Source organism: Choloepus didactylus, chromosome 17, assembly GCF_015220235.1.
Source record: "Choloepus didactylus isolate mChoDid1 chromosome 17, mChoDid1.pri, whole genome shotgun sequence".
NCBI classification, from domain to species: Eukaryota; Metazoa; Chordata; class Mammalia; order Pilosa; family Megalonychidae; genus Choloepus; species Choloepus didactylus.
The window spans coordinates 35831696-35844738 of NC_051323.1; the positions used below are offsets into that span (position 1 = coordinate 35831696).

Sequence of the window (13043 nt, forward strand, 5' to 3'; positions counted from 1 at the left end):
CCCCTCAATGATTTTGTGCATGAAGATTTTTCTCTTCATGATGATCTGCCTTCCCACACTTCCTCCCATGTTCCTGGGTCACGTGGTCCCTGAAACAGCCCCATATGCAGCTTCACCCAGAACCTCCTGAGCTGGCCAGCACCCTGCTTCCCCCTGCCATGTGCCTCCCCCTTCCTGAGAGACACAGTAGTGACTGCAGGCAACTTGTTTTGGAGCACTGGGTCTGGGGGGCTTTGTTGCTGCTCTAGGGCTGTGGAAACTCCAATAATTTTCCATGGTCACAAGCCCCCAGGGTCCATAGCCAGTGAAATTACAAGTCAATCGCTTCCCTTCTAACTCAGGTTCCTCTTCCCTAGCTGCTGGTAAAATCATTACTATGATTTCTGTCTCTCCTCAGTCAGACATTTACCTCACTTCTCATGAATCTTTTGAACTGAATGTTATTTGGGGAGATTTTACTTATTTATTTAACTCAGAACTGCAGAAGGCCTGTCATCATCCCCCCCCCCCCCCCCCCACACACACACACATACAGTCTAGCCTTCTGGTTTTCTAAGTTTGAGCACAGGGACAGAAGTATGGAGTCTTCCTGAAGCACAGCCCTGGAGGCTCCGCCAACCTGCAGCCCTCAGCCCACCAGCTGCCTGGCTTGGAGGCACCTCCATGGTCCACAGAGGCCAGAGAAAACAATCCTCTCCTCCAGGAAGGCACACGGACAGGACTGGGAGGGGATGGGATTTTATGTGTGTTGGGAAATTCAGTGAATTCCTTCCAAACACATCCACTGAAGAGAATTAAATTTTAAAAAGAAAAAAAAAACATGAAAATGTCTTCTTGAGTCAGGTAAAGCAGTTTGAAATACAGGATGGTAATTTATGACACTAAGTTTTGTTGAGCAGAAATAGAGGGAGCTATTTAAATTCTCCGCAGTCCACCTCCTAATTTCTCTTCCTCTTCCTGCTTCATCAGTGATCCCACCAGACAGCCCATTAAGGCCTCTCATGAATTAGAAGGGGTTCCCGCCTCAGCTTAAATCCAGACTATGGTATATTGGGTCAGGCAGAAGCTCTGTCCATGGAATACTCTGATATTTCAAAATTTCCTGAGTGACATGCATTTCCAAGGCCTCAGGATTGCACATTCCTGTTCTGAGGGTAGGAATTTTGCAGTCTAATTTGGAGCCAGATTCACTGTCCATTCCTTCCTCTATGGCACATACTTCAGAGGCCTTCGTGCATTTTTAATTCTGAAATGTAGCCACTGTCAGCATTTCCACAACCCATTTCTCATGCTCCTTCCCTTTACCACTTTACAATGTAGCAGCAAATCCCTAAAGGGGATGTCGATATAGCAGAATAATGTAGTGTGAGAGAGTATGTGTCCGAGTCAGCAAGACCTGGGTTCAAATCCCAACTCAGCAATTTACTAGTTATGTGGCTTTGGACAAGTGATTTAGCCTAAGTTCTAGTGTCTTCACAAATAAAGTGGGGGTGCTAATAGTGATATCATCATGTAATAGTTGTGAACATTAGATAAGATAATGCACATAAATCCTTACCATAGGTCTCAAGCAGCATTGTCTGATAGATATATCATATGAGCCACCCATGTAATTTTAAATTTTCTAGTGGCTGCATTTTTTAAAAGGTAAAAAGAAACAGATAAAATTAATTTTCATTATATATTTTAATATAAACCAATATATTCAAAATATTATCATTTCAACATGTCATCAATATAAAAAATATAAATGTGATATCTTACATTCCATTTTTTCATACTAAATCTTTGAAATCTAATATGTGTTTTACACTTACAGACATTTCAATATGGAGTAGCCACATACCAAGTGGTCAATAGCCACACGCAGATATTGGCTACAACATTAGGCAGCTTGGGTCCAAAACATGGTAGGTGTTAAGTAAAGGCTGGTTCCTTTCACCAAGACTCTGTCTTTCCATGCCTTAGAGTTGAGAAATATTTGGAAACGTCACCCTTAAATCACCTTCAGCCCAGCGCTGAAAGCCTATTTCACAGAGTTTCTATGTGGGTCTCTTTCTGCCGGAAAACAGCCAAGGATTTGGTCACCCCGCTATCCTACTTTTGACCAGACGCTGCTACCGTTCTAATTTCTTGGAACCATACACCTCAGAGTTGCAAGGGCCCTGGTGGTCTAGCCTAATTTTTCACAGATGCTTGAGCAGCTCGGCTCATTCACTGCCATCCTAAGCCCCAAGCCTCTGCTTGAATGCGTCCAGGGATGGAGGCTCACCGTACCCTGGAAATACCTGCTCCACCTTCACAGGGCTCTGGTTGTAAGGAAATCCCTCCTTTAGATGAGACTCATCTTCTTCCCTCTACCCTCTAATCGTTAGTCCTAATACCAACCCCTGGGGAGACACAGAACAAGTCAAAACCGTCCTCTGTGTGACAACCCTACAAGTATTTGAAATTGGCTCTCAAGTACCCTGTAAGTCTCTTTGTGTGTAGGGTAATAACCCCAGTTATTTCCATGGTTGTTCATATGACAGTGTAAAGCCCTCTCCCTATCCTGGTTATTGAGTAGATGCTATGTGTCCTTTGCAAAGTGCAGCCCCCAGAACTAAATAGGGTATACAGTGTGGGCGATGAAGACAAACGTTCCTGATTACAGGTGACCCCTACCACCTCCAGCCTCACCACCACCACACTGCACCCTTGGCACGCAGCGGCAGGCAACTGATCAGCCCCGATGAGGCCCTGACTGCAGCGGCCCTGCTCGGAAGACTCCTCTGTGGCTCTGGCCCCTGACAGATGCCAGGCACCCTCCTCCCCACCTGCTGGGGCTGTCACTCTGATGTCTGCTCCTCTCTCTTCCCAGCCCCATGTGTCAGGAAGGCCAGGAGCATTGGTACCACCTCTCCTGCCACTTCCCAGGGTCTGTGAGCCCCTACCAGCTTCTTCACTGCTTTTTATACATCAAGGCAGGGAGCCAGAAGCTGCTTTGGCCTGTCCTTTCTCCGGGGGATTAAGGCAGCTCCTTCTGCCTCCCCTCAGCAGTGGGGATGTGTCTGGCCAGCTTTCCCCTCCTGCGATATGTGGATTCTTGCTCTTGCCAGGAGCCCAGCACTGGGGTTGCAGATTTGGCTCCTCCCCTTTAGGGCACCCATGTTTCTCTGCCACTGGTTAACTTCACATCAAATGCCCACTATGGAGTGCAAAGGAGAGGGGCCTGTAGAAGGCTGGGCGAAGGGGATGGGGGAATGGTGGTCCAGGACAAACACACTTCTTCAGAGATACAGAAGGAAAGGAGCAGCTGCAAGGGAAGATTAAGCTTGGCCTCACTGCCATTGATCAATAAATCAGTCAATCTTTATTGAGCTCCTTGGCCTGCCCATGCTCATTAGCCAGTATGGACCCAGGAGAAGAAGCGAAGCCTGGGATTTGAGGAGGAGGAGAAGGCCTCAGGCCAAAATATTTTCACCTCACAAAGGTCAGTGGTTTCCCTGTAGGGCCATTAGCTAATTCACGCTAAGGTGTTAATGACTTATCAGCTTTCTTTCTTTCCTAAGGGACTTGAGTAAGGAGCATCAAATAGGGTAAAGCATGGAAAAGCAGAAGCGAAAGGCAAATTTCTCTATCTTGCCATTTTCCCTAGGGCTCAGGATGCTGATTATTAATTAGGATTGGGACAGAGGTAAGAATCCGGGCTCTGGTGACAGTACTGCTTCCATTCCTCAGATCTTCCCCTTACCAAATATAGCCTATAGATAGTGACTTCGTTTCTTGAGCGTGTTCACCAACTAGAGTTGGAAGGACAAAGCACTTAGTACATCTCTTAGTTAAAAAAAAATTATAGTTCCAAAAATCATATTGAATTAAACCCAGAGACTGACAAGGACTCTGATCCTTGAAAAACAGGGAGAGCAGTGGGGGGAGAGGGGTCTTCCTTGGTCTTCACCTATAATAATTCCTGGCCTCCGGGTTTAATTTGGTGGCTTTTAATGCACTGTCATTTGCAAAATGGTTCAAACCCTTTTGATATTCATTCATATATCCTCCCTAGATTACCTCTTGATTCATGAGTCTCACAAATTCGTTTTTCTAAAATCACCTCCCTCAAATGTCAAAGGCAGTCTTCCCAGCCTGGTGTTTTGGGATTTGGTGACCAAAGTGCATTTTCTTTTTCCTTTTGGTTCACACATTTATAGATTCTGCCCATGCCTTAGCTCAGGCTTGTCCCTCTGCAGACCCTGCAGTGTGTCTTTCTGTGATGGTCTTGCCCATTTTACCCTATTCATCCATCCATTCATTCATTCATTCTGCAAACATTTCTTGGGTTCCCTTTCTAAGAAGCAGAGGATAGAACTGACAGGACTCACTGATGGATTGGATGTGAAGAGTAGGATGAGGGAAAGAATCACCCAGGATGATCCCTGAATTTCTCTCTGGAGTATTTGGGGAATGCACAGAGGTGTCATTCATGAGATAGCGAAGACACAATGCAGGGGGTAGAGAATCAATTAATTTTGTGACATCTGTGGGGCACGATGTGTCAAATCTGTGGATGGATATGTAAGCCAAGAGCTCATGAACCTGATCAGAGATCAATTTAGAAGTCTTACATAGAGATGACCTTAAATGCAGGGGGTGGATCTGCTCACCCCCACCATAACCCCCTAGCTGCCAACATTCCAGTTCCTCCTCTCTGGACATATTCCAGAACTATGATATTTGTCATTTTGGGGGCAGCCACCAAGGCTGCGCCAACAGATTTCTAGGTCTGACCTGGGAGTTCCCGAAAACAGTCTTTTATCCAAGGACAACTGAGGAAACCAGTAGTTGTGCCATTATTTCCTGTGTGGCCACAACCTCCACCTCAGCTCTGAGGAACACTGCTCATTGTCTATTTTTCTGGAAGCGGATGCTTTTACCCTGCGCCTCACTGCTAGTGCTATATGTGCCATTTGGCAAAGTGACCATCTCAGGCACTTTGGCGACTCAAGCAAATACTCTTTCTTTTAAAAACAGAACTACACGACCATTCCTATCTGTGAAATCCTCGTACTTTAATTGGCATCATGTCCTTTTAGGTGGATAAATTTATTTACCAGCACTTCTGGCTTTTTGAGACAAAGACATTTTAGACATTACAGATACCTGGGGCTAGGACATCAAATGAAATGAACTATAAAGTTTGATAAACACAAGAAAGGGTAAGAAAAGAGGCTGGGGCCTCTTTTAGCCTGAGGATACATCAATAGAGGGCCCGGGTTTCCACAATGATTCTCGTGAGGGTGGGGTTCCATGAATCTTGAGCTACCAGAGAAGGGAAACATTGCTTACAAGATCAAGTTTTCCAGCTTTTGCATTTCTCCCATTTTAGCAACTAAAGGAAAACTGGATTGTTTTCTTCTTCTCATATGTAGAGAACTGATTGTCCGGCAAGGTTTAACAAAATTAAAATTCTGCACTTTTTTAAATATTTCCAGGCGGTAGGCATTTATAAAGGAGTGTCTTGTGAACATGTACTTTGAACAAAAATCACTATACTATTAAACATTTTGCATGCTGCTCTGATGTTTTCCACATAAAATTGCAAAATTTATTAGCTAGCTCCTTACCTCTACTCTGTCTAAGGAGAATCAAACAAAGCCACCAGTATATGCCACACCAGCAAGTTTTTTCTGTATTAAACTGCACGAGGGAGCTTGAATTTGCATGCTGAAGTAAATGAAACCATTTGATTGCATTTGCTGAAGTGGCCCTTTACTATGCACCATTGCAGAAGACCACGAAATTTAGCACATATAATGGAAATGGATTGCTTCCTTCTAACTGTGAGAACATTGAGGAGACTATTAAACTTTGAGTATTTTATAGACTACAAAAACATTGAGTACTGTAATGAATTGAGTTCTGATAAATGAAACTGTTCATTTTCTTATTAATTATCTTGCTATCATTTGAATACAGTTTCAATCACACGTAAGTCTCAGGCCTTTCAATTTTTCCTATGAATGTGTTGGTGTTTCCCTTAGAAAGATCTGACTCTGCATTTATTTCTTAGCATCTAATCTTCTCAATTAGACGTTTTTTTAGATACTGATGCCAAAAGAGGTGTTGTTGCATGTGGTAAGTTGCTTGCTCTATAGAGAAGATTCCTAGCATGTGACAATTTAAATTTTAATTTAAAAGTTCTTAATGCATTCGTTTTCTAGTCAACATGCAAAGAATACGTGGGTTAAAGGAAGATTCCTTCATCATTCTGTGAGCAAGTGCATGTGCTTAAGAAAGGCTGCAAGAAAATATTATAAATGTCCTCTGATTCCACAAAAAAGCACATAAACTCTAAAGGGGGCACAGAAATTGGAACAGAGAGGGAATAGAAAACTTACTAATCATAAGGAAACACATGATGATATGGTGTCAGCTTTCTTTGTACATGCCTGTGTTCACCCTGGTTACATACAAATCCCTCTTGCTCTTTTGGTTTCTTTGAGATTTGGGTTAGAAAATCATTTAAAAAGTGCAGATGCCTCAGCCTAATTCTGGGATTTTTGTTTCAATTAAATTCAGGGAGGATTTTTTTTTTCATGATCAGAGAAGAAAGAAGCATCTCCAGATCAACTCACCCAATGTTAACCAAGTAAAAAAGCTCCTTACTTTCAGTAGAAAAATTTCGTGAAGCAAACTTTAAAAACTGGCAGCCAAGAATTACCATATGATCCAGCAACTCCACTTCGAAGTATATACCCTAAAGAACTGGAAAGAGGGACACAAACAGAAACTTGTATACTGATACTCTCAATAGCTTTATTCACAATAGCCAAAAGACAGAAGCAAGATGTATGTATGTTTGTATAAATGTTTTCCTACTGGAAAAGGACATAAGTAGCCACTTCCACTTTCTATTTTATGTCTACTCTTCCAACTCTCCTCTTCTTCAGGCCCTGGCTCTCTCCTGATTTTCCCTTGTTCAGTGGCTTGTAGGAAGTACAATATGATGTAATCAAAAGGTCTAGTTCCCACTCCCTTTCTTAGTACCCTCAGGTTAGTAACTTGGCTTTTCTAGGTCACATATTACCACCTGCCTGATGATAGAAATTCAGAAAGTGACTCTGAGATGGCACCTGGGCTGGAATTGAGGAGCATACAGGTATTCCCAATGAGGCTATGCCTGCAAACAGCCACAGCGGGAGGCTCCAAGAAGACTGTGAGTGGAGAAGGGAGCTGCTTCATGGCTGGACCAAGATGCTCAGTCCTCCCAGGTGAAGGCCAACAGCACAAACATGCTGATATTTTTTTTTTTTTTCAACCTTTAAACTTTCCTATTCTTTTTCAAGATTTGGAGCAGGGGAGAAGAGGGTAGAAGAAGACTATCACGAGCTAGAGAGAGGAATCTATAAGCTCATGCATATGCAGAGACAAAAAGAATTTGGGGAGGACAAAGGTGCAAAACAGCACTTCGCACCTTTATCTTCCTTAATCTTCACAACAACCCTAAGCTTTAAGAAGAGGTATCATTGTTACCCTCACTTTACCAACTAAGCAACAGCATCTCAGCGCAACCAAGGATTTCCCCAAGGTCACGAAGTCAGTAAGTGGTAAAGAAAGGATAACAGCCCAGGTCTGCTCACTTTAAAGATGGTGTTCTTAGTATCATAGCCTTTCAAATATAAAGCTACCACAGTCCCAATTTCATTTAGCAAACAAATAAGCAAAATGCAGAGACCCTGAAGAAATACAGTAAAGTGCAAAACCCAGAAATTTTCCCAGTCCTGCATATGAAACCTCTTGGTCCTGCACTCCTCAATATGGCCAGCATTCATTCAAGTGTCTCAGAGTTCACCACACCCAGCCACTGCCCTATACAGCTGAAATGAAATTGCATGTGTGTGTGTGTGTGTGTGAGAGAGAGAGAGAGAGAGACATAAACATGCTCCCAGAAAAGTCATTCCCCAAATCCTTCCATGTTCATGTTTATATGTCTCTGTTGATCAACTTGCAGACTTATAGGATGAACTGATAGGTGCCAGGCAAATATCTTATAAATTACATCTAAAGAAAGAATAAAGGTTTTAAAAAATATTGGTTTACTATATATTTCTATTGTGATTGTAATAATAAAATAGCTCTTATTTCTTGAGCACTTACAAGTGCTGTGCTAAGTGTTTGTTAGCATTATCTCATCTAATAGAATTACTATCTCCAGAAAAATTAAAGAACCTACTCCTGATCATACAGCTTTTACATAATGGGGATGAGATTCAAACTCTGGTCCAGCTGATTCCAGAGCAATAGTCTCAACCATTGAACTAACATCCTACAAATTTTCTCTGTTTAGCACCACAACTGAAGAGCATAAAAGGCCCGCTGAATACCCTTTAAAAATAGGTATGGAAAAGCTTTATGGCAGCATAGTAATGGTGTAAAAGTTTGGGCTCTGAAGTCAAGAAATCTGGAGTTCAAATCCCAGCTCTGAAACCTACAACATGTCAATATATTGGAGCCTCAGCTTCTTGGGTGAAACAAGGATAATGACCTCAGAATCGTTGTAATGATTAAATGAGGTAATATCTAAAACATGCTTAGCTTGATGATGTTCTGTTGCAGGGCTCAATAATGTTAACTATTTTTATATTAAGCCAAAATAGATGAGACTGTTTCTTTCTGTCAACCTCCATTAGTACAACTAATAAGAGGTGGCAAATTTAAAAGCCAATGGCTTAAATGGATTAATCACCTCTCAGAGTCGCCATCTTTCTAATAACATATTTTAATATCTACTCTAAAATGACCCTACCAAGACTATCCTGTAGATAAATCGATCAACTAATACTCATGAAACACCTAATACTTATGAAGCATTTTGAAACATACAAGCAAGCATAAATCTAACACCCTGCCCTTAAGGAGTTTTCAGGCTGGTTTGTTACATAATAATAGAAACAACAACAAAAGACAATTCAATACAAATGACCCTGCAAAGCAATATTTGAGAAAGCTCACTTAAAGTGTATAAATCATGTCACTCTTAGTTCATAGTAAGTTCTGGAGAACCAGTGCATTTGAGCAGATGAAAAGTGTTTGGGGGTAGGGGCAATGTAAGAAGGGCAAGGGCAATGAAAATGTACAGAGTCATGAAAGGGAGTTGGAAAACGGAAGAGAAGGAGATGGAAAGTAAGTTTGTATGTAAGTAGCTGTAATGGGGTGTGCATTAGGAGGTGGTGAAATACGAGTTAAGTCATTAACAAGACTCTCTCATCCATTCTGCCCCTTACTCATGGACCCAGATAAAGTGCAGGAAAAAGCAAATCCCTATCAAAAAGGGAAATTATTAAAATAACTTTCTTTGGGGACTCTCAGTTGCATTGTGTCTTGGGGAAGTTTCAGAGGGATGACAGCTTACCACCTTAAATAATTTCTGATTTTGGAACCCATGAAGAGAGGTAAGCTGCAAGAGTCAAATAGACAGAATACGGTTTCAACTCATAAACTGTCAAGGCTGGCTGGGAAACGGGGTTAGATCTAGTAACAAATTTTGTTAACTATTCCTCTCCCAGCAAATTAAATTTATTGGTACAATTTGGGGCAAAATTGTACAATCAAAGACTGCCTTCCCTACCTCCACCATCCTACGGCCACCATCTCTCCATCCAGAGCAGGTCACTGCACATTGCAGAGGAGGAGACTGTATACCTCCTAGAACAAGGGCTCCTGAAAATGAGGAAGAGGGAGGTGCTCAGTGCTCCATCCTCTTCCCAATCCTTTGAGTCAGATGTGGAGCAAGGAAGGCAGGACAGACGTTTCCTTCCCAATATTGGCCTCTCAGGGAATGGAGCGAGCCTGGTAGAAATGGAAATACGAGGAGGCAGAGAAATAAGTCTCTCTCATTTTCCCTCTCAATCTCTCTCCCTCCTCTCCCTTCTCTTTCTGTCTCAATAAAAGTTTTAGATTGCAATAACTAACAAGTGTCTTCTGTATTTTCCCTAGGAATTCATTATTGAGATTTTGTTTGGACCTATTAACAAGTATGCTTTTGTTTTGTTTTGTTATTTAAAGCCCTTCTGTGTTTTAAGGGCATTGGTGCATTTCTGCTGTTTAGAATAAGCATCGCAATTTCACTTTCAGGGAAAACCAAAGTAACTGGAATTTCAAGTGCCATTTAAAAAATTTATTACGGGATGTGTCTGTGTGTGTGTGTGCGTGTGTGTGTGCATGTGTGTATAATCACATCACAAAATTTACCATTTCATTTCAGCCATTTTTTAATGTTCAGGTCAGTGGTATTAATTACATTCACAATGTGTGCTACTGTCACCACCATCCATTACCCAAACAGAAACTCTTCACCCATTAAGTAATAATTTCCCATTCTGCTCTCCCCCCAGTCCCTGCTAATGTCCAGTCTACTTTCTGTCTCTATGAACTTGCTTACTTTAGGTATTTTATAAAAGTAGAATCATACAATATTTGTCTTTTTGTGTCTGGCTTATTTCACTCAGCATACTGTTTTCAGGACCCTTCCATTTTGTAGGAGGTATCAGAACTTAATTCCTTTTTATGCCTGAATAGTATTCCACTGTGTATATATACCACATCTTATTTATCCATTCATCTGTTGATAGACAGATGGGTTTTTTCTACCTTTTGGAAATTGTGAATAATGATGCTATAAACATAACATGGTAAGGTATCTGTTTGGGACCCTGTTTTCACTTTCTTTGGGTATATGCCTAGAAGTGGTCATATGGTAACTCTACATTTAACTTTTTGAGGAACCATCATATTGCTTTCCACAGTGGCTTCACCATTTTACTTTCCTACCAACAGTGAGCTGGAGTTTCAATTTCTCCACATCCTCTCCAACACTTGTTATTTTCCAGGTTTTTTTTTTTTTTTTTTTTTTTTTTAATAATAGTCATTCTTGGGGGTGTTAAGTGTTATTCATGGTGGTTTTGATTTGAAATACCATTTTTTATTTCATCAGATTTTGCAGTTTTGAACATGTTGAAATTAGGGATAAAGCATAATTCTTACACTTTTTAAGAGAGGTTGTAAAATAAATCATGACACACTTGTATACTGAAAGCATTTAAAGATTAGTGTCTAAATTTGAACCAAATTCAAATATCCTTCCCAAAGAACTAAATGAAATAAAATGTATCAGTGGGAATAAATACATTCTTGTTTTGTTTTTGTTGAGATTTTGCAATGGAAGACCTAAAAATATAATTAATATTGAAAGCCTATACATTTTCTTTCTTCTTTTTCCTCCCTTCTCCTACACCAATTTAAAACTCCAATGCCTTAATTACTTCTGCTTAGTGTTGATATGATTAAAGCAAACAGTACCAAGATGACTGACCCAAGTCTCCCAATGTGCACTAACATTCTAAAGATGCTCTTGTTTACTCAAGTGACTCTGATGGATGGAATGTGGCTCATGGACTCAGGAAAGCCCTCTCCCAGTGTCGACCTCAGTGACTCTTCTAGTCACAAATCCCCTAGGAACAATAATGCCTTTTTAGTGTTCTGGTTCTTCAGGTTGATAGCAAGGCCAGCAAAGGAAGAAGGGACAATAGTGCCATTTGAGGTGCAGGTGTTCCAATCACCTGAGAGATGATGGCAAACTTTTCATGGTTTGGCACACAAGCCTCAAGTCTTTGAACAGAATCCAGGGAATTTAAGCATTTCACATGCCTGGATGAGTGGTCAACCAGTAAGTTACGTACTTTAGAAAGAGATCCTCACCCAGTTGACCTGGGTATCCTAAGGCATTCACAGAAAGTCACATCCCTGAGCTGGGTGTCTGGATTTATTGGAGAATTCAGCATTAGTACTGACTTTCCAACTCTGATATGAGAGTAAGAACTGACCAAGCCCTACACACACACACACACACACACACGCCCACACACTTGCGCACATGCACATGCACACGCACAGCAGGGAGCACTGAATTTCAGACTTGATATTTTTCCTTCAAATAGCCCTCTATTGCTGCCCAGGTCAGTCTCTTTCTGGTGTTATCAGATTCTCATCCTAAACCAACCCTCAAGAGCCCCAATGCCCTCACATCAAAATCTCTCAAGCAGAGCACACATTCATCATCTCCCCAAAGTTTTTCACCTTAAAACCTGTTTCTTTCCTCCTCTCTTTCTCTTCTATATTACCAGACATCTTTTACACTGAAGCCCACCAAATTATCCCTGAAATCATTTATCCCATTAACCCACTCTGAGCTCCAAAGAAGCAGTCCACAATTAGACAAAACTGTTTAAACAAAGTATGTGGCTTATTAATTAAGAGCATGGGGACACCAAGAAGATGGTCTACTCATCTTGTTGCGCACAAGTGTCCTGAGTTGTGCAGAGTTCAAGTTACTAGTGACCCTCACTGATGAGACCTTGTGGACATGGAAGCACAGGCAACCTGAAAGAAACTAGACTCAACCTTCTCTGAAAGACATACAGGCACGATTGTCTCTGATACTCAAAGGAAACCACCTGTAGCTTAAGACAAAGCTCTAAGAAAGAAAGTAATGGAAAATATTTTGGCACTAAAGTGCTGGCACACAAAATAAATTGATATTCTTCATTCTGTTGTTACAGACAGCCCCACTCCTCCTCCCCTCTTTCTCCTTTCCAAATCTCCCTACACTTTAGAGCAATGGTTTTCAGGGTGAGGTCCCAGGAACCAGCAGCATCAGCATCACCTGGGAACTTGCCATAAATGCAAATTTTGGGGTCCCATTCAAGGCCATTTAAATCAGAAACTCTGGGGATGGGGACCAGCAATCTGTGTTTTAAGGAACCCTTCTCAAAGTCTGAGAAGCACTGCTTTATAGCATAATCCGAACATCCCTCATATTTTCCTCAAGCTATAGTTGGCAGCACAAGTCAACAGTCCTCTTCCCCTTCCCAAGTTAGGTACTGTATACCCTTCTGGGGGCCCTGCAACCCACAAATGGAAAGGTTTATATCCAGGATATGGGCACACTAGTAGTAGGTTTCTTTTTTAGAGGTTTTCAAAACAAAAAAAATAGTCCAGAGACTGCC

The 13043-nt window shown here is 41.5% G+C and overlaps 1 long non-coding RNA gene across 1 annotated transcript in view; it reads right to left on the reverse strand.

Annotated features, from left to right (window-relative positions):
- LOC119512608 overlaps positions 1-9697 on the reverse strand; it is a 29501-nt gene extending 19804 nt beyond the window's left edge. The window contains exon 1 of the long non-coding RNA XR_005212414.1: positions 9608-9697. This is a non-coding gene — a long non-coding RNA (uncharacterized LOC119512608). The remainder of the gene's footprint in view (positions 1-9607) is intronic.
- Positions 9698-13043: the final 3346 nt, after the last annotated feature.